Source organism: Brachyhypopomus gauderio, chromosome 1, assembly GCF_052324685.1.
Source record: "Brachyhypopomus gauderio isolate BG-103 chromosome 1, BGAUD_0.2, whole genome shotgun sequence".
Lineage (NCBI taxonomy): Eukaryota > Metazoa > Chordata > Actinopteri > Gymnotiformes > Hypopomidae > Brachyhypopomus > Brachyhypopomus gauderio.
Genome location: NC_135211.1, coordinates 24,889,342 through 24,903,764, shown reverse-complemented (window position 1 = coordinate 24,903,764; position 14,423 = coordinate 24,889,342). Strand labels below are relative to the sequence as shown.

General features: G+C 45.4%; 20 non-coding genes across 20 annotated transcripts; all 20 read right to left on the bottom strand.

Annotated features, from left to right (window-relative positions):
- Positions 1 to 102: 102 nt before the first annotated feature.
- trnal-uag (transfer RNA leucine (anticodon UAG)) lies at positions 103 to 184 on the bottom strand. Its single transcript has one exon. It is a non-coding gene; the product is annotated as a tRNA-Leu (tRNA).
- Positions 185 to 793: 609 nt separating this feature from the next.
- Positions 794 to 875, bottom strand: trnal-uag (transfer RNA leucine (anticodon UAG)). Its single transcript has one exon. It is a non-coding gene; the product is annotated as a tRNA-Leu (tRNA).
- Positions 876 to 1,484: 609 nt separating this feature from the next.
- trnal-aag (transfer RNA leucine (anticodon AAG)) lies at positions 1,485 to 1,566 on the bottom strand. The gene has a single exon. It is a non-coding gene; the product is annotated as a tRNA-Leu (tRNA).
- Positions 1,567 to 2,173: 607 nt separating this feature from the next.
- Positions 2,174 to 2,255, bottom strand: trnal-aag (transfer RNA leucine (anticodon AAG)). The gene has a single exon. It is a non-coding gene; the product is annotated as a tRNA-Leu (tRNA).
- Positions 2,256 to 2,864: 609 nt separating this feature from the next.
- trnal-uag (transfer RNA leucine (anticodon UAG)) lies at positions 2,865 to 2,946 on the bottom strand. Its single transcript has one exon. It is a non-coding gene; the product is annotated as a tRNA-Leu (tRNA).
- A 609-nt stretch (positions 2,947 to 3,555) lies between these two features.
- trnal-aag (transfer RNA leucine (anticodon AAG)) lies at positions 3,556 to 3,637 on the bottom strand. Its single transcript has one exon. It is a non-coding gene; the product is annotated as a tRNA-Leu (tRNA).
- Positions 3,638 to 4,246: 609 nt separating this feature from the next.
- trnal-uag (transfer RNA leucine (anticodon UAG)) lies at positions 4,247 to 4,328 on the bottom strand. The gene has a single exon. It is a non-coding gene; the product is annotated as a tRNA-Leu (tRNA).
- Positions 4,329 to 4,937: 609 nt separating this feature from the next.
- trnal-uag (transfer RNA leucine (anticodon UAG)) lies at positions 4,938 to 5,019 on the bottom strand. Its single transcript has one exon. It is a non-coding gene; the product is annotated as a tRNA-Leu (tRNA).
- Positions 5,020 to 5,628: 609 nt separating this feature from the next.
- Positions 5,629 to 5,710, bottom strand: trnal-aag (transfer RNA leucine (anticodon AAG)). The gene has a single exon. It is a non-coding gene; the product is annotated as a tRNA-Leu (tRNA).
- Positions 5,711 to 6,317: 607 nt separating this feature from the next.
- Positions 6,318 to 6,399, bottom strand: trnal-uag (transfer RNA leucine (anticodon UAG)). Its single transcript has one exon. It is a non-coding gene; the product is annotated as a tRNA-Leu (tRNA).
- A 609-nt stretch (positions 6,400 to 7,008) lies between these two features.
- Positions 7,009 to 7,090, bottom strand: trnal-uag (transfer RNA leucine (anticodon UAG)). Its single transcript has one exon. It is a non-coding gene; the product is annotated as a tRNA-Leu (tRNA).
- Positions 7,091 to 7,699: 609 nt separating this feature from the next.
- On the bottom strand, positions 7,700 to 7,781 carry trnal-aag (transfer RNA leucine (anticodon AAG)). The gene has a single exon. It is a non-coding gene; the product is annotated as a tRNA-Leu (tRNA).
- Positions 7,782 to 8,388: 607 nt separating this feature from the next.
- On the bottom strand, positions 8,389 to 8,470 carry trnal-aag (transfer RNA leucine (anticodon AAG)). The gene has a single exon. It is a non-coding gene; the product is annotated as a tRNA-Leu (tRNA).
- Positions 8,471 to 9,079: 609 nt separating this feature from the next.
- trnal-uag (transfer RNA leucine (anticodon UAG)) lies at positions 9,080 to 9,161 on the bottom strand. Its single transcript has one exon. It is a non-coding gene; the product is annotated as a tRNA-Leu (tRNA).
- Positions 9,162 to 9,770: 609 nt separating this feature from the next.
- Positions 9,771 to 9,852, bottom strand: trnal-aag (transfer RNA leucine (anticodon AAG)). The gene has a single exon. It is a non-coding gene; the product is annotated as a tRNA-Leu (tRNA).
- Positions 9,853 to 10,461: 609 nt separating this feature from the next.
- trnal-uag (transfer RNA leucine (anticodon UAG)) lies at positions 10,462 to 10,543 on the bottom strand. Its single transcript has one exon. It is a non-coding gene; the product is annotated as a tRNA-Leu (tRNA).
- A 609-nt stretch (positions 10,544 to 11,152) lies between these two features.
- Positions 11,153 to 11,234, bottom strand: trnal-uag (transfer RNA leucine (anticodon UAG)). Its single transcript has one exon. It is a non-coding gene; the product is annotated as a tRNA-Leu (tRNA).
- Positions 11,235 to 11,843: 609 nt separating this feature from the next.
- trnal-aag (transfer RNA leucine (anticodon AAG)) lies at positions 11,844 to 11,925 on the bottom strand. Its single transcript has one exon. It is a non-coding gene; the product is annotated as a tRNA-Leu (tRNA).
- Positions 11,926 to 12,532: 607 nt separating this feature from the next.
- trnal-aag (transfer RNA leucine (anticodon AAG)) lies at positions 12,533 to 12,614 on the bottom strand. The gene has a single exon. It is a non-coding gene; the product is annotated as a tRNA-Leu (tRNA).
- Positions 12,615 to 13,223: 609 nt separating this feature from the next.
- trnal-aag (transfer RNA leucine (anticodon AAG)) lies at positions 13,224 to 13,305 on the bottom strand. Its single transcript has one exon. It is a non-coding gene; the product is annotated as a tRNA-Leu (tRNA).
- Positions 13,306 to 14,423: the final 1,118 nt, after the last annotated feature.

The following is a 14,423-nucleotide window of genomic DNA, read 5'->3' as shown; positions in this document are numbered from 1 at the left end:
GCTACCATCATGCGAATGACTGCTCTTCAGCCTTGGGTCAGGCACCATTGTTGAGAGTGATTAGGTATAAGAATTCTTCTGCCATCTCCTAAAAACACTGCTTGGCAGCGGTGGGATTCGAACCCACGCCTCCGCAGAGACTGGAGCCTAAATCCAGCGCCTTAGACCGCTCGGCCACGCTACCCTTTGGTAATATCTTTTTTGCAATTTTCAAGTCTGGAGTCCTCCAAAGCAGCATTCTCAACTTGGTACATGAGCAGGGCTGAACTTGTGAGGAACAATGCTTGCCTAACTTTCAAAGTAAAAAATGCTAAGCTATATGTAACTCTGAAAAAGAAGAAGGGTTCCAATGTCTTTTTCAAATTGTTTCCCGTCATCTGTACTGGAAGAGAGGGTTTTCAAGAGAACACAAAGGCAAGAATCATTGTAAAGTTACCAGCTGGCAGCATTCGATCCCATGCCTTCTCAGAGACTGGAGCCTAAATCCAGTGCCTTAGACCACTCAGACACGCTACCACAGGAAGACTGCATTTGCTGACATTCTTGTGGAAGAAGGTGAATTTTTCTTCTGTCAGAAGAGGAAAGATGCATAATTTCCTGCCTGTTATCAAAACACCGCAGGGTCTTCAATGTCGCCTAAGAACAAAGCCAGGTATGAGCATTTGCAAATGGCATCGTGGCATGGCTCTCTGCTACCATCATGCGAATGACTGCTCTTCAGCCTTGGGTCAGGCACCATTGTTGAGAGTGATTAGGTATAAGAATTCTTCTGCCATCTCCTAAAAACACTGCTTGGCAGCGGTGGGATTCGAACCCACGCCTCCGCAGAGACTGGAGCCTAAATCCAGCGCCTTAGACCGCTCGGCCACGCTACCCTTTGGTAATATCTTTTTTGCAATTTTCAAGTCTGGAGTCCTCCAAAGCAGCATTCTCAACTTGGTACATGAGCAGGGCTGAACTTGTGAGGAACAATGCTTGCCTAACTTTCAAAGTAAAAAATGCTAAGCTATATGTAACTCTGAAAAAGAAGAAGGGTTCCAATGTCTTTTTCAAATTGTTTCCCGTCATCTGTACTGGAAGAGAGGGTTTTCAAGAGAACACAAAGGCAAGAATCATTGTAAAGTTACCAGCTGGCAGCATTCGATCCCATGCCTTCTCAGAGACTGGAGCCTAAATCCAGTGCCTTAGACCACTCAGACACGCTACCACAGGAAGACTGTATTTGCTGACATTCTTGTAGAAGAAGCTGAATTTGTCTTCTGTCAGAAGAGGAAATATGCATCATTTCCTGCCTGTTATCAAAACACTGCAGGGTCTTCAATGTCGCCTAAGAACAAAGCCAGGTATGAGCATTTGCAAATGGCATCGTAGCATGGCTCTCTGCTACCATCATGCGAATAACTGCTCTTCAGCCTTGGGTCAGGCACCGTTGTTGAGAGTGATTAGGTATAAGAATTCTTCTGCCATCTCCTAAAAACACTGCTTGGCAGCGGTGGGATTCGAACCCACGCCTCCGCAGAGTCTGGAGCCTTAATCCAGCGCCTTAGACCGCTCGGCCACGCAACCCTGTGGTAATCTCTTTTTTGCAATTTTCAAGTCTGGAGTCCTCCAAAGCAGCATTCTCAACTTGGTACATGAGCAGGGCTGAACTTGTGAGGAACAATGCTTGCCTAACTTTCAAAGTAAAAAATGCTAAGCTATATGTAACTGAAAAAGAAGAAGGGTTCCAATGTCTTTTTCAAATTGTTTCCCGTCATCTGTACTGGAAGAGAGGGTTTTCAAGAGAACACAAAGGCAAGAATCATTGTAAAGTTACCAGCTGGCAGCATTCGATCCCATGCCTTCTCAGAGACTGGAGCCTAAATCCAGTGCCTTAGACCACTCAGACACGCTACCACAGGAAGACTGTATTTGCTGACATTCTTGTAGAAGAAGCTGAATTTGTCTTCTGTCAGAAGAGGAAAGATGCATCATTTCCTGCCTGTTATCAAAACACTGCAGGGTCTTCAATGTCGCCTAAGAACAAAGCCAGGTATGAGCATTTGCAAATGGCATCGTAGCATGGCTCTCTGCTACCATCATGCGAATAACTGCTCTTCAGCCTTGGGTCAGGCACCGTTGTTGAGAGTGATTAGGTATAAGAATTCTTCTGCCATCTCCTAAAAACACTGCTTGGCAGCGGTGGGATTCGAACCCACGCCTCCGCAGAGACTGAAGCCTTAATCAAGCGCCTTAGACCGCTCGGCCACGCTACCCTGTGGTAATCTCTTTTTTGCAATTTTCAAGTCTGGAGTCCTCCAAAGCAGCATTCTCAACTTGGTACATGAGCAGGGCTGAACTTGTGACGAACAATGCTTGCCTAACTTTCAAAGTAAAAAATGCAAAGCTATATGTAACTCTGAAAAAGAAGAAGGGTTCCAATGTCTTTTTCAAATTGTTTCCCATCATCTGTACTGGAAGAGAGGGTTTTCAAGAGAACACAAAGGCAAGAATCATTGTAAAGTTACCAGCTGGCAGCATTCGATCCCATGCCTTCTCAGAGACTGGAGCCTAAATCCAGTGCCTTAGACCACTCAGACACGCTACCACAGGAAGACTGCATTTGCTGACATTCTTGTGGAAGAAGGTGAATTTTTCTTCTGTCAGAAGAGGAAAGATGCATCATTTCCTGCCTGTTATCAAAACACCGCAGGGTCTTCAATGTCGCCTAAGAACAAAGCCAGGTATGAGCATTTGCAAATGGCATCGTGGCATGGCTCTCTGCTACCATCATGCGAATGACTGCTCTTCAGCCTTGGGTCAGGCACCGTTGTTGAGAGTGATTAGGTATAAGAATTCTTCTGCCATCTCCTAAAAACACTGCTTGGCAGCGGTGGGATTCAAACCCACGCCTCCGCAGAGACTGGAGCCTAAATACAGCGCCTTAGACCGCTCGGCCACGCTACCCTTTGGTAATATCTTTTTTGCAATTTTCAAGTCTGGAGTCCTCCAAAGCAGCATTCTCAACTTGGTACATGAGCAAGGCTGAACTTGTGAGGAACAATGCTTGCCTAACTTTCAAAGTAAAAAATGTTAAGTTATATGTAACTCTGAAAAAGAAGAAGGGTTCCAATGTCTTTTTCAAATTGTTTCCCGTCATCTGTACTGGAAGAGAGGGTTTTCAAGAGAACACAAAGGCAAGAATCATTGTAAAGTTACCAGCTGGCAGCATTCGATCCCATGCCTTCTCAGAGACTGGAGCCTAAATCCAGTGCCTTAGACCACTCAGACACGCTACCACAGGAAGACTGTATTTGCTGACATTCTTGTAGAAGAAGCTGAATTTGTCTTCTGTCAGAAGAGGAAAGATGCATCATTTCCTGCCTGTTATCAAAACACTGCAGGGTCTTCAATGTCGCCTAAGAACAAAGCCAGGTATGAGCATTTGCAAATGGCATCGTAGCATGGCTCTCTGCTACCATCATGCGAATAACTGCTCTTCAGCCTTGGGTCAGGCACCGTTGTTGAGAGTGATTAGGTATAAGAATTCTTCTGCCATCTCCTAAAAACACTGCTTGGCAGCGGTGGGATTCGAACCCACGCCTCCGCAGAGACTGGAGCCTTAATCCAGCGCCTTAGACCGCTCGGCCACGCTACCCTGTGGTAATCTCTTTTTTGCAATTTTCAAGTCTGGAGTCCTCCAAAGCAGCATTCTCAACTTGGTACATGAGCAGGGCTGAACTTGTGAGGAACAATGCTTGCCTAACTTTCAAAGTAAAAAATGCTAAGCTATATGTAACTCTGAAAAAGAAGAAGGGTTCCAATGTCTTTTTCAAATTGTTTCCCGTCATCTGTACTGGAAGAGAGGGTTTTCAAGAGAACACAAAGGCAAGAATCATTGTAAAGTTACCAGCTGGCAGCATTCGATCCCATGCCTTCTCAGAGACTGGAGCCTAAATCCAGTGCCTTAGACCACTCAGACACGCTACCACAGGAAGACTGCATTTGCTGACATTCTTGTGGAAGAAGGTGAATTTTTCTTCTGTCAGAAGAGGAAAGATGCATCATTTCCTGCCTGTTATCAAAACACCGCAGGGTCTTCAATGTCGCCTAAGAACAAAGCCAGGTATGAGCATTTGCAAATGGCATCGTGGCATGGCTCTCTGCTACCATCATGCGAATGACTGCTCTTCAGCCTTGGGTCAGGCACCATTGTTGAGAGTGATTAGGTATAAGAATTCTTCTGCCATCTCCTAAAAACACTGCTTGGCAGCGGTGGGATTCGAACCCACACCTCCGCAGAGACTGGAGCCTAAATCCAGCGCCTTAGACCGCTCGGCCACGCTACCCTTTGGTAATATCTTTTTTGCAATTTTCAAGTCTGGAGTCCTCCAAAGCAGCATTCTCAACTTGGTACATGAGCAGGGCTGAACTTGTGAGGAACAATGCTTGCCTAACTTTCAAAGTAAAAAATGCTAAGCTATATGTAACTCTGAAAAAGAAGAAGGGTTCCAATGTCTTTTTCAAATTGTTTCCCGTCATCTGTACTGGAAGAGAGGGTTTTCAAGAGAACACAAAGGCAAGAATCATTGTAAAGTTACCAGCTGGCAGCATTCGATCCCATGCCTTCTCAGAGACTGGAGCCTAAATCCAGTGCCTTAGACCACTCAGACACGCTACCACAGGAAGACTGCATTTGCTGACATTCTTGTGGAAGAAGGTGAATTTTTCTTCTGTCAGAAGAGGAAAGATGCATAATTTCCTGCCTGTTATCAAAACACCGCAGGGTCTTCAATGTCGCCTAAGAACAAAGCCAGGTATGAGCATTTGCAAATGGCATCGTGGCATGGCTCTCTGCTACCATCATGCGAATGACTGCTCTTCAGCCTTGGGTCAGGCACCATTGTTGAGAGTGATTAGGTATAAGAATTCTTCTGCCATCTCCTAAAAACACTGCTTGGCAGCGGTGGGATTCGAACCCACGCCTCCGCAGAGACTGGAGCCTAAATCCAGCGCCTTAGACCGCTCGGCCACGCTACCCTTTGGTAATATCTTTTTTGCAATTTTCAAGTCTGGAGTCCTCCAAAGCAGCATTCTCAACTTGGTACATGAGCAGGGCTGAACTTGTGAGGAACAATGCTTGCCTAACTTTCAAAGTAAAAAATGCTAAGCTATATGTAACTCTGAAAAAGAAGAAGGGTTCCAATGTCTTTTTCAAATTGTTTCCCGTCATCTGTACTGGAAGAGAGGGTTTTCAAGAGAACACAAAGGCAAGAATCATTGTAAAGTTACCAGCTGGCAGCATTCGATCCCATGCCTTCTCAGAGACTGGAGCCTAAATCCAGTGCCTTAGACCACTCAGACACGCTACCACAGGAAGACTGTATTTGCTGACATTCTTGTAGAAGAAGCTGAATTTGTCTTCTGTCAGAAGAGGAAATATGCATCATTTCCTGCCTGTTATCAAAACACTGCAGGGTCTTCAATGTCGCCTAAGAACAAAGCCAGGTATGAGCATTTGCAAATGGCATCGTAGCATGGCTCTCTGCTACCATCATGCGAATAACTGCTCTTCAGCCTTGGGTCAGGCACCGTTGTTGAGAGTGATTAGGTATAAGAATTCTTCTGCCATCTCCTAAAAACACTGCTTGGCGGCGGTGGGATTCGAACCCACGCCTCCGCAGAGTCTGGAGCCTTAATCCAGCGCCTTAGACCGCTCGGCCACGCAACCCTGTGGTAATCTCTTTTTTGCAATTTTCAAGTCTGGAGTCCTCCAAAGCAGCATTCTCAACTTGGTACATGAGCAGGGCTGAACTTGTGAGGAACAATGCTTGCCTAACTTTCAAAGTAAAAAATGCTAAGCTATATGTAACTGAAAAAGAAGAAGGGTTCCAATGTCTTTTTCAAATTGTTTCCCGTCATCTGTACTGGAAGAGAGGGTTTTCAAGAGAACACAAAGGCAAGAATCATTGTAAAGTTACCAGCTGGCAGCATTCGATCCCATGCCTTCTCAGAGACTGGAGCCTAAATCCAGTGCCTTAGACCACTCAGACACGCTACCACAGGAAGACTGCATTTGCTGACATTCTTGTGGAAGAAGGTGAATTTTTCTTCTGTCAGAAGAGGAAAGATGCATCATTTCCTGCCTGTTATCAAAACACCGCAGGGTCTTCAATGTCGCCTAAGAACAAAGCCAGGTATGAGCATTTGCAAATGGCATCGTGGCATGGCTCTCTGCTACCATCATGCGAATGACTGCTCTTCAGCCTTGGGTCAGGCACCATTGTTGAGAGTGATTAGGTATAAGAATTCTTCTGCCATCTCCTAAAAACACTGCTTGGCAGCGGTGGGATTCGAACCCACGCCTCCGCAGAGACTGGAGCCTAAATCCAGCGCCTTAGACCGCTCGGCCACGCTACCCTTTGGTAATATCTTTTTTGCAATTTTCAAGTCTGGAGTCCTCCAAAGCAGCATTCTCAACTTGGTACATGAGCAGGGCTGAACTTGTGAGGAACAATGCTTGCCTAACTTTCAAAGTAAAAAATGCTAAGCTATATGTAACTCTGAAAAAGAAGAAGGGTTCCAATGTCTTTTTCAAATTGTTTCCCGTCATCTGTACTGGAAGAGAGGGTTTTCAAGAGAACACAAAGGCAAGAATCATTGTAAAGTTACCAGCTGGCAGCATTCGATCCCATGCCTTCTCAGAGACTGGAGCCTAAATCCAGTGCCTTAGACCACTCAGACACGCTACCACAGGAAGACTGCATTTGCTGACATTCTTGTGGAAGAAGGTGAATTTTTCTTCTGTCAGAAGAGGAAAGATGCATAATTTCCTGCCTGTTATCAAAACACCGCAGGGTCTTCAATGTCGCCTAAGAACAAAGCCAGGTATGAGCATTTGCAAATGGCATCGTGGCATGGCTCTCTGCTACCATCATGCGAATGACTGCTCTTCAGCCTTGGGTCAGGCACCATTGTTGAGAGTGATTAGGTATAAGAATTCTTCTGCCATCTCCTAAAAACACTGCTTGGCAGCGGTGGGATTCGAACCCACGCCTCCGCAGAGACTGGAGCCTAAATCCAGCGCCTTAGACCGCTCGGCCACGCTACCCTTTGGTAATATCTTTTTTGCAATTTTCAAGTCTGGAGTCCTCCAAAGCAGCATTCTCAACTTGGTACATGAGCAGGGCTGAACTTGTGAGGAACAATGCTTGCCTAACTTTCAAAGTAAAAAATGCTAAGCTATATGTAACTCTGAAAAAGAAGAAGGGTTCCAATGTCTTTTTCAAATTGTTTCCCGTCATCTGTACTGGAAGAGAGGGTTTTCAAGAGAACACAAAGGCAAGAATCATTGTAAAGTTACCAGCTGGCAGCATTCGATCCCATGCCTTCTCAGAGACTGGAGCCTAAATCCAGTGCCTTAGACCACTCAGACACGCTACCACAGGAAGACTGTATTTGCTGACATTCTTGTAGAAGAAGCTGAATTTGTCTTCTGTCAGAAGAGGAAATATGCATCATTTCCTGCCTGTTATCAAAACACTGCAGGGTCTTCAATGTCGCCTAAGAACAAAGCCAGGTATGAGCATTTGCAAATGGCATCGTAGCATGGCTCTCTGCTACCATCATGCGAATAACTGCTCTTCAGCCTTGGGTCAGGCACCGTTGTTGAGAGTGATTAGGTATAAGAATTCTTCTGCCATCTCCTAAAAACACTGCTTGGCAGCGGTGGGATTCGAACCCACGCCTCCGCAGAGTCTGGAGCCTTAATCCAGCGCCTTAGACCGCTCGGCCACGCAACCCTGTGGTAATCTCTTTTTTGCAATTTTCAAGTCTGGAGTCCTCCAAAGCAGCATTCTCAACTTGGTACATGAGCAGGGCTGAACTTGTGAGGAACAATGCTTGCCTAACTTTCAAAGTAAAAAATGCTAAGCTATATGTAACTGAAAAAGAAGAAGGGTTCCAATGTCTTTTTCAAATTGTTTCCCGTCATCTGTACTGGAAGAGAGGGTTTTCAAGAGAACACAAAGGCAAGAATCATTGTAAAGTTACCAGCTGGCAGCATTCGATCCCATGCCTTCTCAGAGACTGGAGCCTAAATCCAGTGCCTTAGACCACTCAGACACGCTACCACAGGAAGACTGTATTTGCTGACATTCTTGTAGAAGAAGCTGAATTTGTCTTCTGTCAGAAGAGGAAAGATGCATCATTTCCTGCCTGTTATCAAAACACTGCAGGGTCTTCAATGTCGCCTAAGAACAAAGCCAGGTATGAGCATTTGCAAATGGCATCGTAGCATGGCTCTCTGCTACCATCATGCGAATAACTGCTCTTCAGCCTTGGGTCAGGCACCGTTGTTGAGAGTGATTAGGTATAAGAATTCTTCTGCCATCTCCTAAAAACACTGCTTGGCAGCGGTGGGATTCGAACCCACGCCTCCGCAGAGACTGAAGCCTTAATCAAGCGCCTTAGACCGCTCGGCCACGCTACCCTGTGGTAATCTCTTTTTTGCAATTTTCAAGTCTGGAGTCCTCCAAAGCAGCATTCTCAACTTGGTACATGAGCAGGGCTGAACTTGTGACGAACAATGCTTGCCTAACTTTCAAAGTAAAAAATGCTAAGCTATATGTAACTCTGAAAAAGAAGAAGGGTTCCAATGTCTTTTTCAAATTGTTTCCCATCATCTGTACTGGAAGAGAGGGTTTTCAAGAGAACACAAAGGCAAGAATCATTGTAAAGTTACCAGCTGGCAGCATTCGATCCCATGCCTTCTCAGAGACTGGAGCCTAAATCCAGTGCCTTAGACCACTCAGACACGCTACCACAGGAAGACTGCATTTGCTGACATTCTTGTGGAAGAAGGTGAATTTTTCTTCTGTCAGAAGAGGAAAGATGCATCATTTCCTGCCTGTTATCAAAACACCGCAGGGTCTTCAATGTCGCCTAAGAACAAAGCCAGGTATGAGCATTTGCAAATGGCATCGTGGCATGGCTCTCTGCTACCATCATGCGAATGACTGCTCTTCAGCCTTGGGTCAGGCACCGTTGTTGAGAGTGATTAGGTATAAGAATTCTTCTGCCATCTCCTAAAAACACTGCTTGGCAGCGGTGGGATTCAAACCCACGCCTCCGCAGAGACTGGAGCCTAAATACAGCGCCTTAGACCGCTCGGCCACGCTACCCTTTGGTAATATCTTTTTTGCAATTTTCAAGTCTGGAGTCCTCCAAAGCAGCATTCTCAACTTGGTACATGAGCAAGGCTGAACTTGTGAGGAACAATGCTTGCCTAACTTTCAAAGTAAAAAATGTTAAGTTATATGTAACTCTGAAAAAGAAGAAGGGTTCCAATGTCTTTTTCAAATTGTTTCCCGTCATCTGTACTGGAAGAGAGGGTTTTCAAGAGAACACAAAGGCAAGAATCATTGTAAAGTTACCAGCTGGCAGCATTCGATCCCATGCCTTCTCAGAGACTGGAGCCTAAATCCAGTGCCTTAGACCACTCAGACACGCTACCACAGGAAGACTGTATTTGCTGACATTCTTGTAGAAGAAGCTGAATTTGTCTTCTGTCAGAAGAGGAAAGATGCATCATTTCCTGCCTGTTATCAAAACACTGCAGGGTCTTCAATGTCGCCTAAGAACAAAGCCAGGTATGAGCATTTGCAAATGGCATCGTAGCATGGCTCTCTGCTACCATCATGCGAATAACTGCTCTTCAGCCTTGGGTCAGGCACCGTTGTTGAGAGTGATTAGGTATAAGAATTCTTCTGCCATCTCCTAAAAACACTGCTTGGCAGCGGTGGGATTCGAACCCACGCCTCCGCAGAGACTGGAGCCTTAATCCAGCGCCTTAGACCGCTCGGCCACGCTACCCTGTGGTAATCTCTTTTTTGCAATTTTCAAGTCTGGAGTCCTCCAAAGCAGCATTCTCAACTTGGTACATGAGCAGGGCTGAACTTGTGAGGAACAATGCTTGCCTAACTTTCAAAGTAAAAAATGCTAAGCTATATGTAACTCTGAAAAAGAAGAAGGGTTCCAATGTCTTTTTCAAATTGTTTCCCGTCATCTGTACTGGAAGAGAGGGTTTTCAAGAGAACACAAAGGCAAGAATCATTGTAAAGTTACCAGCTGGCAGCATTCGATCCCATGCCTTCTCAGAGACTGGAGCCTAAATCCAGTGCCTTAGACCACTCAGACACGCTACCACAGGAAGACTGCATTTGCTGACATTCTTGTGGAAGAAGGTGAATTTTTCTTCTGTCAGAAGAGGAAAGATGCATCATTTCCTGCCTGTTATCAAAACACCGCAGGGTCTTCAATGTCGCCTAAGAACAAAGCCAGGTATGAGCATTTGCAAATGGCATCGTGGCATGGCTCTCTGCTACCATCATGCGAATGACTGCTCTTCAGCCTTGGGTCAGGCACCATTGTTGAGAGTGATTAGGTATAAGAATTCTTCTGCCATCTCCTAAAAACACTGCTTGGCAGCGGTGGGATTCGAACCCACACCTCCGCAGAGACTGGAGCCTAAATCCAGCGCCTTAGACCGCTCGGCCACGCTACCCTTTGGTAATATCTTTTTTGCAATTTTCAAGTCTGGAGTCCTCCAAAGCAGCATTCTCAACTTGGTACATGAGCAGGGCTGAACTTGTGAGGAACAATGCTTGCCTAACTTTCAAAGTAAAAAATGCTAAGCTATATGTAACTCTGAAAAAGAAGAAGGGTTCCAATGTCTTTTTCAAATTGTTTCCCGTCATCTGTACTGGAAGAGAGGGTTTTCAAGAGAACACAAAGGCAAGAATCATTGTAAAGTTACCAGCTGGCAGCATTCGATCCCATGCCTTCTCAGAGACTGGAGCCTAAATCCAGTGCCTTAGACCACTCAGACACGCTACCACAGGAAGACTGCATTTGCTGACATTCTTGTGGAAGAAGGTGAATTTTTCTTCTGTCAGAAGAGGAAAGATGCATAATTTCCTGCCTGTTATCAAAACACCGCAGGGTCTTCAATGTCGCCTAAGAACAAAGCCAGGTATGAGCATTTGCAAATGGCATCGTGGCATGGCTCTCTGCTACCATCATGCGAATGACTGCTCTTCAGCCTTGGGTCAGGCACCATTGTTGAGAGTGATTAGGTATAAGAATTCTTCTGCCATCTCCTAAAAACACTGCTTGGCAGCGGTGGGATTCGAACCCACGCCTCCGCAGAGACTGGAGCCTAAATCCAGCGCCTTAGACCGCTCGGCCACGCTACCCTTTGGTAATATCTTTTTTGCAATTTTCAAGTCTGGAGTCCTCCAAAGCAGCATTCTCAACTTGGTACATGAGCAGGGCTGAACTTGTGAGGAACAATGCTTGCCTAACTTTCAAAGTAAAAAATGCTAAGCTATATGTAACTCTGAAAAAGAAGAAGGGTTCCAATGTCTTTTTCAAATTGTTTCCCGTCATCTGTACTGGAAGAGAGGGTTTTCAAGAGAACACAAAGGCAAGAATCATTGTAAAGTTACCAGCTGGCAGCATTCGATCCCATGCCTTCTCAGAGACTGGAGCCTAAATCCAGTGCCTTAGACCACTCAGACACGCTACCACAGGAAGACTGTATTTGCTGACATTCTTGTAGAAGAAGCTGAATTTGTCTTCTGTCAGAAGAGGAAATATGCATCATTTCCTGCCTGTTATCAAAACACTGCAGGGTCTTCAATGTCGCCTAAGAACAAAGCCAGGTATGAGCATTTGCAAATGGCATCGTAGCATGGCTCTCTGCTACCATCATGCGAATAACTGCTCTTCAGCCTTGGGTCAGGCACCGTTGTTGAGAGTGATTAGGTATAAGAATTCTTCTGCCATCTCCTAAAAACACTGCTTGGCGGCGGTGGGATTCGAACCCACGCCTCCGCAGAGTCTGGAGCCTTAATCCAGCGCCTTAGACCGCTCGGCCACGCAACCCTGTGGTAATCTCTTTTTTGCAATTTTCAAGTCTGGAGTCCTCCAAAGCAGCATTCTCAACTTGGTACATGAGCAGGGCTGAACTTGTGAGGAACAATGCTTGCCTAACTTTCAAAGTAAAAAATGCTAAGCTATATGTAACTGAAAAAGAAGAAGGGTTCCAATGTCTTTTTCAAATTGTTTCCCGTCATCTGTACTGGAAGAGAGGGTTTTCAAGAGAACACAAAGGCAAGAATCATTGTAAAGTTACCAGCTGGCAGCATTCGATCCCATGCCTTCTCAGAGACTGGAGCCTAAATCCAGTGCCTTAGACCACTCAGACACGCTACCACAGGAAGACTGTATTTGCTGACATTCTTGTAGAAGAAGCTGAATTTGTCTTCTGTCAGAAGAGGAAAGATGCATCATTTCCTGCCTGTTATCAAAACACTGCAGGGTCTTCAATGTCGCCTAAGAACAAAGCCAGGTATGAGCATTTGCAAATGGCATCGTAGCATGGCTCTCTGCTACCATCATGCGAATAACTGCTCTTCAGCCTTGGGTCAGGCACCGTTGTTGAGAGTGATTAGGTATAAGAATTCTTCTGCCATCTCCTAAAAACACTGCTTGGCAGCGGTGGGATTCGAACCCACGCCTCCGCAGAGACTGGAGCCTTAATCAAGCGCCTTAGACCGCTCGGCCACGCTACCCTGTGGTAATCTCTTTTTTGCAATTTTCAAGTCTGGAGTCCTCCAAAGCAGCATTCTCAACTTGGTACATGAGCAGGGCTGAACTTGTGAGGAACAATGCTTGCCTAACTTTCAAAGTAAAAAATGCTAAGCTATATGTAACTCTGAAAAAGAAGAAGGGTTCCAATGTCTTTTTCAAATTGTTTCCCATCATCTGTACTGGAAGAGAGGGTTTTCAAGAGAACACAAAGGCAAGAATCATTGTAAAGTTACCAGCTGGCAGCATTCGATCCCATGCCTTCTCAGAGACTGGAGCCTAAATCCAGTGCCTTAGACCACTCAGACACGCTACCACAGGAAGACTGCATTTGCTGACATTCTTGTGGAAGAAGGTGAATTTTTCTTCTGTCAGAAGAGGAAAGATGCATCATTTCCTGCCTGTTATCAAAACACCGCAGGGTCTTCAATGTCGCCTAAGAACAAAGCCAGGTATGAGCATTTGCAAATGGCATCGTGGCATGGCTCTCTGCTACCATCATGCGAATGACTGCTCTTCAGCCTTGGGTCAGGCACCGTTGTTGAGAGTGATTAGGTATAAGAATTCTTCTGCCATCTCCTAAAAACACTGCTTGGCAGCGGTGGGATTCGAACCCACGCCTCCGCAGAGACTGGAGCCTTAATCCAGCGCCTTAGACCGCTCGGCCACGCTACCCTGTGGTAATCTCTTTTTTGCAATTTTCAAGTCTGGAGTCCTCCAAAGCAGCATTCTCAACTTGGTACATGAGCAGGGCTGAACTTGTGAGGAACAATGCTTGCCTAACTTTCAAAGTAAAAAATGCTAAGCTATATGTAACTCTGAAAAAGAAGAAGGGTTCCAATGTCTTTTTCAAATTGTTTCCCGTCATCTGTACTGGAAGAGAGGGTTTTCAAGAGAACACAAAGGCAAGAATCATTGTAAAGTTACCAGCTGGCAGCATTCGATCCCATGCCTTCTCAGAGACTGGAGCCTAAATCCAGTGCCTTAGACCACTCAGACACGCTACCACAGGAAGACTGCATTTGCTGACATTCTTGTGGAAGAAGGTGAATTTTTCTTCTGTCAGAAGAGGAAAGATGCATCATTTCCTGCCTGTTATCAAAACACCGCAGGGTCTTCAATGTCGCCTAAGAACAAAGCCAGGTATGAGCATTTGCAAATGGCATCGTAGCATGGCTCTCTGCTACCATCATGTGAATAACTGCTCTTCAGCCTTGGGTCAGGCACCGTTGTTGAGAGTGATTAGGTATAAGAATTCTTCTGTCATTTCCTAAAAACACTGCTTGGCAGCGGTGGGATTCGACCCCACACATCCGCAGAGACTGGAGACTAAATCCAGCTCCTTAGACCGCTCGGCCACGCTACCCTGTGGTAATATCATTTTTGCAATTTTCAAGTCTGGAGTCCTCCAAAGCAGCATTCTCAACTTGGTACATGAGCAGGGCTGAACTTGTGAGGAACAATGCTTGCCTAACTTTCAAAGTAAAAAATGCTAAGCTATATGTAACTCTGAAAAAGAAGAAGGGTTCCAATGTCTTTTTCAAATTGTTTCCCGTCATCTGTACTGGAAGAGAGGGTTTTCAAGAGAACACAAAGGCAAGAATCATTGTAAAGTTACCAGCTGGCAGCATTCGATCCCATGCCTTCTCAGAGACTGGAGCCTAAATCCAGTGCCTTAGACCACTCAGACACGCTACCACAGGAAGACTGTATTTGCTGACATTCTTGTAGAAGAAGCTGAATTTGTCTTCTGTCAGAAGAGGAAAGATGCATAATTTCCTGCCTGTTATCAA